The sequence below is a fragment of the Barbus barbus genome, assembly GCF_936440315.1.
Source record: "Barbus barbus genome assembly, chromosome: 50".
Lineage (NCBI taxonomy): Eukaryota > Metazoa > Chordata > Actinopteri > Cypriniformes > Cyprinidae > Barbus > Barbus barbus.
In genome coordinates, this window is record NC_136728.1 from 3,133,862 (window position 1) to 3,141,526 (window position 7,665).

At 37.9% G+C, this 7,665-nt stretch overlaps 1 long non-coding RNA gene across 1 annotated transcript; it reads left to right on the forward strand.

Annotated features, from left to right (window-relative positions):
- The first annotated feature begins 3,625 nt into the window (after positions 1 to 3,625).
- Positions 3,626 to 7,451, forward strand: LOC306868008. Its single transcript, XR_013784079.1, has 5 exons — positions 3,626 to 3,942; positions 4,444 to 4,623; positions 4,968 to 5,012; positions 5,190 to 5,348; positions 6,271 to 7,451. It is a non-coding gene; the product is annotated as an uncharacterized lncRNA (long non-coding RNA).
- The last annotated feature ends 214 nt before the right edge of the window (positions 7,452 to 7,665 follow it).

A 7,665-nucleotide genomic window follows, 5' to 3' on the forward strand; every position in this document is an offset into this window, starting at 1 on the left:
ATTCATTTTTTGTGAAAATGGAGGATACTTCCCTCCCTTTCAATGTAGTAGGTCAATTTTACCAGATTATACAGATGCTGATGTGTTTTGTTTTCATAGCATCATATGTGAGTGAATGTCTTTGATAGGGGACATAGTAGTGCATTTGTAGTTCTATGAGCATTCAAATATTTGTAAATCAAAATATGATGGCAGTTAGGATTTGAAGTATTGAGTATATTTACTGTATATTACAGTAATATATTCTATATATGACCATATTATGGTGATCCTGGGGTCGTGATGATGGGGCCCTTGAATATTGTTGCCCAGGGTACAACAAAGTGTTAATCTGGCCCTGATCCAGGTGGTATAATACAACTAAAGTTATTCAAAACACGTACATCAGGTTTCTTTTAAATTAAGTACAGATAAAAAAAGGAGCTAGTCAAGTGTAATTTTTTTATTTATTTTTTTCCCAAGATGGTGCCAAGATGTTTGCCGGCTTGCCTTCGCAGTCTGTCAATGTTATTTGTTTTAGTTTTCGTTGTTTGTTTTATCACTCGTACTGCTTGTTCTCCCCTGGTGTACGATCGCTTGACTCCGCTGAATATTCAATCGGTGGTGTCCGGTTGTTTGAGTCATCCTCATTATGTGCCAGATGCACTGAGGAAAATGTGTTACCTGCCTGGGTGTGTTACCTGTCGGGGTTCCGGAGTACCATTCGCACTGAGGGAAATGTGCTACCTGCCAGGGTGTCTGCGCCTGTTGAAGAAACGCCGAAGGAAGCGTGGGAAGCGTGCTGGACGCCTTGTGAGATCAAAGAGGTTCGAGCAGTTTCCTTTCATCGGACCTGCGTCTTCAGCGGCGGAGGCCGTTGATGTGATGCTGAACCGAAGCTGCTCATACCTCGTTCCCGTCTTTCCGTCCTCATCTGTGCCAGTGCTCTTGTCCTCGCGGATGGTTCATGTGAAGCGGCGGTCTGGTGATCGGAGAGTAAATCGACAAAATCATCTGTTCCTGTCTTATGGAAGACCGGTAAACGATACCACTTTCACACAACTGCACCTTTCATGACTCCATTTGAGTGACAATGGAGTTGATTAATGCAAGATCTCTTGCTAATAAGTCTTTTATTTTGAATGATATTTTTCTAGACTTTTTATTTGTAACTGAGACTTGGCTTAATGTTGGTTAAACGACTCCTCTCTCTGAACTTTCTCCTCCTGGTTGTAGGTTTTTTTAGTACAGTGTCCTGAGAGAGCTGGATCTGAGTAAAAATGACCTGCAGGACTGTGGTGTAAAGTTTATTTATGATGGACTGAAGAGTCCAAACTGTCAGCTGCAGATACTGAGGTATTAAGAACATATATGAGATCATTTACAGTCAGCTGTTGATGTGTGTCTGTGGATGATCTGACTGTGTGTCCATAGATAATCTGATTGTGTGTCAGTAGATGATCTGATTGATCATCTGATTGATCATCTACCGGGGAAGTCATGGCCTAATGGTTAGAGAGTCGGACTCGTAATCCAAAGGTTGCGGGTTCGAGTCTCGGGCCGGCAGGGATTGTAGGTGGGGGGAGTGAATGTCATTCATTACTCAAGTAGAAGTATAGATACTAGGGTTTAAAAAGACTTCTGCAGAAGTTGAAGTATCAACTCAAGTGTTTTACTCAAGTAAAAGTGTAAAAGTACTGGTTTCAAAACTACTTAAAGTATAAAAGTAAAAATAATGGAAGGAACAAAAAATGCCATTAAGGACAAAAGCTTAGGCCGCGGCACAGGGGCCTATTGTGCTGGGTTTCCGTTGTCCGGTAATTGCCGGACATTGGCCGGAAAAAAAATGAAATGTCCGACAAAATTAAATCTCTCCGGTCAAATTGTCCGATTAAAATGGCCTAATAATCCCGCCCCACAAACACAATTTGAATTTGAGAATAAGCCTAAAATGTATAAAGCAAAAATACACCGACCTTTGGCTATGTTATAAAGGAACAGGCTCTACCGTTTGAAAGTTATTAAACAACATCGCATGCTGCATTTAAAATAAAGCGCACGCCTAAGGGGCCGCTCACATATCGCGTCTTTTGCGCGCTCAAGTTCGTTATTTCAAATGGAGACGCTCATAATGAAAGCGACGCGCTCGTTTTTTCCAGGCGCGTCCGCGCCGCATCAAGATAAAAACATCTCAACTTTTCAGAATGCCGCAAGCGCACCGCGGGTCATGTGACAAGAACCAACCAATCAGCTTCCTCACCTTTTCCGTTACTTTGAAACCTCAGCAGCGTTTTTGAAGTATGGGGTGCACCCAAACACTGCGGCGTTTACTTTTCTTAGTAAATAAATCTTGTAACAGAGTTACAGCAAGTGTTTTTCGGTGTTGGAAATCCATTGCTGAAATGTCCTTGTTGTAACGGAGAGCGCAGCTGACGCCGGTTTCACACTGCAAGCGTAAGCAGGGCGTAAGCAGCGCGTATTTTTTTCGGCGCCCATGTTAACGGATGAGAGCGTTCACACAGCACGCAGGAGCGGCGCGGCAGCGCGTAGCAGGAGCAGAGCAGGAGCGGCAGTGCCGCGATCGTTTCGGCGCCGAGTCTATTTTTGCTGCGCCGCTTACGCTCAATTAAAGTGACAAAGCATTGATTATGGACAAAATACACACGAAAAAGTGAAATTGTTCCCCAGAATGTAAATTAATGACATCTACTATGTTGTAAAGTAGAGTAGAGTATAAACTTCAGTAAAAAAAATAATAATAATACAATACTATAGGCCTATATTACAAAAAACTAAATAAAATAAAGTTTTTGCTCTAATCACTAAAATTAGTAAGAACAGGTGTCATGTTGACATCATGATGACGGTACTAGTGCTAATGCAAAGAAGACAATCATGGACGACACTCGTCTAATCGTGGAGGTTGAGAAGCATACAGTTATTTATGATCCTCATAATTTACTATATAAAGACTTGCAGGCGAAGGAAAAAGCATGCACTCTCAGAAAAAAAGGTACCGTGGAGGTACAATTTTGTTCCTAGAGGAACAAAAAATATAATGGTACCTTTAAAGGTCCACAATAGGTACTTAGGGTACAATTTTGTTCCCAAAACGAGTTATAAAGGTACAACTTTTCAGATTCAGATGTGAAAGGTACATTTTTGTACCTTGGAATTATTTGAATTTTTATTTATATATTTATTTAAAGTTTAGACCCAATTAGAGTAGGCCTAACTGTGTTTTTGTTGTTGTTGTTTATTAATTTAATGTGTGTGAACTCATGATAACATCAAGACACTATATTAAATTACTTTAAAATACCTTCTCAAACCGTGTACGAAAGCCTACAACCACTTGTCTCCTACCTGTAAAATGAGACAGATATAATTAACAAACAATAATAATGAAATATTTTGAATAACTGTAAATGTTTTTTGTTGTAATGTTGTAATATTATAGTCTTTCGTCAGTTTTTATATGTTTTTTTTTTTTTTTTTACTTTAAAATTTTGACCTTTGCATTATTTTAAGCCGCTGAATGAAATTTGGAATATCCTAAGGACAGTGCGGAATGGCAACATTTATTTATTAAAACTTGCTTATGCAGACGTTATCGCTTTAAGAAAATTCCCCTTGCTTGGCTTGCTTGAGTCGTTCGTTCAGTTGAGGCCAGCGATTGAGTTTGCCAGCTGCTCTGACAGAATCTCCTACGGTTTTCAACGCTGAGTCTGTTTTGGAGAAAACATTTCTCAGGTAAATTCGGAATAATGTTATATAATCTTATTTTTACACGCGTGACTCAATGTTCAGTTGATTTTGTCTAACTTTGTGCTCCCCAGCTCTAAGCCCGCGAAAAGTGCTTTCGTCAGACTGGCCTGCGGGATGGAGCTGGCTAGGATGTCTACAGCACACTTAATAAAGGAGTTAATACAGTTTGGCATCGAAGTCACAAAAAATTCGAAGGTGAGTATTCTGTTACATTTTTAAAACGTTTTGAGTGTTTTCTTGAGGATTTTCTAGTGTAAAGTGACGTCCAATTATCGGTGATCTTTTTATCCGCCTCTCATACCTTGTTGCTTAAATAATAATAACTATGGCCGCCACTTAATATATTTGCAATATTAACAACTGTACAGTAATTAGTGATTAACGTTTTACATTTGCATACAATTTTTCCCGCCTTTGCTAGTATGACTACATTTTGTAATAGGCGCAGGAGTTGCCCAACGAACTCGTTATATGCGGACATTTTGTGTTTAGACGGCAAAGCAAGTGATTAATTAAGTAAAAGGACAGCACCAAAATGAATATTTATTTGTTACAAACATGAGAGTAGATGTTTATGCGGGGAATATTTATCCTTACTTTTAATAAAATATGAATTCGTCCCCCACATTTTTTTCCCAGGTAAGTTAGGTGTGTTCTCTTAGGTGTGTTCACTTCTCTTATTTTTTTATGTTATAGACAATGATGTGGATGGAGAGACTGTTGACATTGGACTGACCGAGTCAATGATTTCATTCCTCTTTGAGGGATCATTTAAAAACAAGCAAAATTCCATCGATTTGTTCAGCAAATGAAGGAGACAGTGACATTAACTCTTGAACCTGTGCCTGTAGAATGCCAGTCATCAGCTGGAGCAAGGTAATTGCTGGTTAATAATGTTTAATTTGTTTCAGAGAACTATTCTAAAAGCAAATCTTAAAAATAACTAGGTAATTTCCCCATGCCTCCCTACATAGCCTATTACTTTACTGTACTACTACTAGTACTTAGTTTATCAATTTCTTGCATCTGTAACAATGTATTAGAGGCTCTGAAATTTCAGCCATTTTCTTTGTCAAAAATATCAAGAGAAAGTACTACTTGAGCAGATAAGATAACAGAAACTTTGACATTGAGAAAAAACAGTGCACAGACTCAGCCCAGTGTGCTCAGAAATTTTGGTGCATCACTATTTATGTTTACTGTATAATTTTTTTTATTAGGTTACCACAGTGTATGAATTGACAACTAAGATGATCAAGTAAAGGGTAGGGCACACATTTTAAATAAAACTTGTTTGGTAATAATCTGACGTTAGTGATGTTGTTGTTTGTTTTATTAATTTGTCTTTTCAGTACTGAAACTGGTACTTCACAGTATTTGTACTATTTTATGTATACCTGCAACATTGCGATATCTGATTATTACTTCTCGTTTTGCCATAGTAAAATCAGCCCGACAACAGCTTTTCCTGCAGTTTTCGACGTTCCGAAGTTTCCATTTGATGTTCAGGCCAAGTTGGACCGAAAAGAATGCCAACTAACATCATCAGAACGAATCAAAATTGTTATAACGTTGTATGAAAGCATGGCTCAGTACAAAATGTAAGTATTTCTCATTTCTCATTTTAATCGCTTACATTCAATTTTAAACATTTAATTGAGTTTACCCAAAAATGGAAATTCTGTCAATTACTCACCCTCATGTCATCCCAAACCTGCAATACCTTCGTTCATCTTCGCAACACAAATTAAGATATTTTTAAAGGAATCTGAGAGCTCTCTGGCCCTCCATAGACAGCAAGGATATTACCACAATCAACGCACAGAAACGTAGCAAAGACATTGGTAAAATAGTGACATCAGGGGTTCAATCGTAATTTTACGAAGCTACAAGAATACTTTTAGTGTGCAAAGAAAACAACAACATAATTTCCCCGAGTTACCTTCTTCTGCTATTTTGGAGAATACCCCAGAACGTAATTAGCGTTCTTTACGTTCAGTAGATAACACGCGCATGCTGAATGCAAACAACGCTGATTACGTTCTGGGGTATTCTCCAAAATGGCAGAATAAGGTAACTCAGGGAAATTATGTTGTTGTTTTCTTTGCACACTAAAAGTATTCTCGTAGCTTAGTAAAATTACAGTTGAACCCCTGATGTCACATGTACTATTTTAACAAACTCCTTGCTACGTTTCTATGCGTTGACCATGGTAATATCCTTGCTGTCTATGCAGGATCAGAGAGCTCTCAGATTTCATCAAAAATATCTTAATTTGTGTTCTGAAGATGAACAAAGGTTTTACAGGTTTGGAACAATGTGAGGGTGAGTAATTAATGACAGAATTTGCATTTTTTTGGGTGAACTAACTCTTTGAACTGTATTTATTGTGGCCACATACAAATGGGTGAATAATAATTATCTTAGACTATGCATGTCAGTTTTCTCTACATCAGTTTAGTCATCTGCTGAGAAAATTTGACTGATATAGAATCTGTTTCTGTTTTGTGCTTTGTCATTTAGAGGGAACCATCTTCACCATATCCAACTGTTCAAGTACAGGAGACCACTGACTGGAAAACTGTGTTTACAAGAAGAGTCACTTCAGTCATCAAAGTTGATGCGATCGAGATCTGCCGGGCGAGCGGTGTGGATGAAGGGGCTCTTGCAGCATTTTTTGCTTATTTCGTCTTCAATTTGACATATCCATCTCATTTGAAGAACACCCTGATGTTTCTTCAGCGGTATGTTTTGAAACTTACTGTGGATGGTGACAAGCCGCTTCCTACCCCAGTTACCAGACTAATAAACCTTTTACAGTAAGATCAGCAAAAATGCCCCACCTGTTCATTTGCCCTAAATGTTCTCAAAGAACATTCACAATCATCAAATTAATCCAGCATATTGGTCTCATGCCAATTCATGCGCATGAGGCCAATTTTTCAATAACTTGTGGTCTTAATGACTGTCAGAGATCATTTACAAAGTATGAGTCCTTTAGATGTCATGTTTACCGAAAACATAAAAATACAGTGTTACAACAGACTACAACTACGATTACTGACCCTCTGCCTCTTCTTGATGAGGTTGAGGAAGAATGTACTACTGATGTTGCTTTTTCAGCACCCCCAAACATGAATGAGCTCTTGCAGCAATTTAAAGAGAACCTTTTTGCCTTCATGTTGAAATGCAGAGAAAAAAAATCACTTGCCTCAGTCAGTACAGCAAGAAATTTTGGATGATGTTAATTTCCTGTTTAGTTTTTTCAAAGAGAACTATGATGAATTTCTTGCATATCACCTAGAAAAAATGGCTTTGATCTTGATACATTAGATAGATACATACAGTGTTGATGACAAGTTATTTATTACCATTAGATATTCTTGCTGAAGACAAACTGCTGTAAACTTCACAATGTGCAGTAGCATGTAAGGTATATCAACGTTAAACAGGACTTTTTTTGTATTTGTCCAGTTGAATTTGTAATGATTGCACAGTGGACAATTTCTTGTACACCTATTACATTTTTAAAAAGTTGTACTGTTTTAAATGGCTGTTTTATACTTAGTGTGTTTGTTAAATGGTCTGATGAGTTTTTAATTTTCATTGAGTTTTTTCTTGACACACCTGCTGTTATGAGATGTAATGAATTACTTCTTTTAAATAGAACATTTCTAAATAAAATTGTATTTGTTAGCCAATGTATCTGTTTTTTTTGTTTGGTTTTTTTGCATGCATGCATGAACAAGCCCACCAAAAGAATGAAGGTGGTTGGGACAGTAACCTGAGGATGCTTTTAATAAGGTACACTTTTTTGCCTTCATTGCAGTGCGTACAAATGTTCCTTGAGGTACAAAATTGCCCCTTAAATGGTACAAAGCTAGAAGGTACAATGTTGTACCTCTGACTAGAGGTACA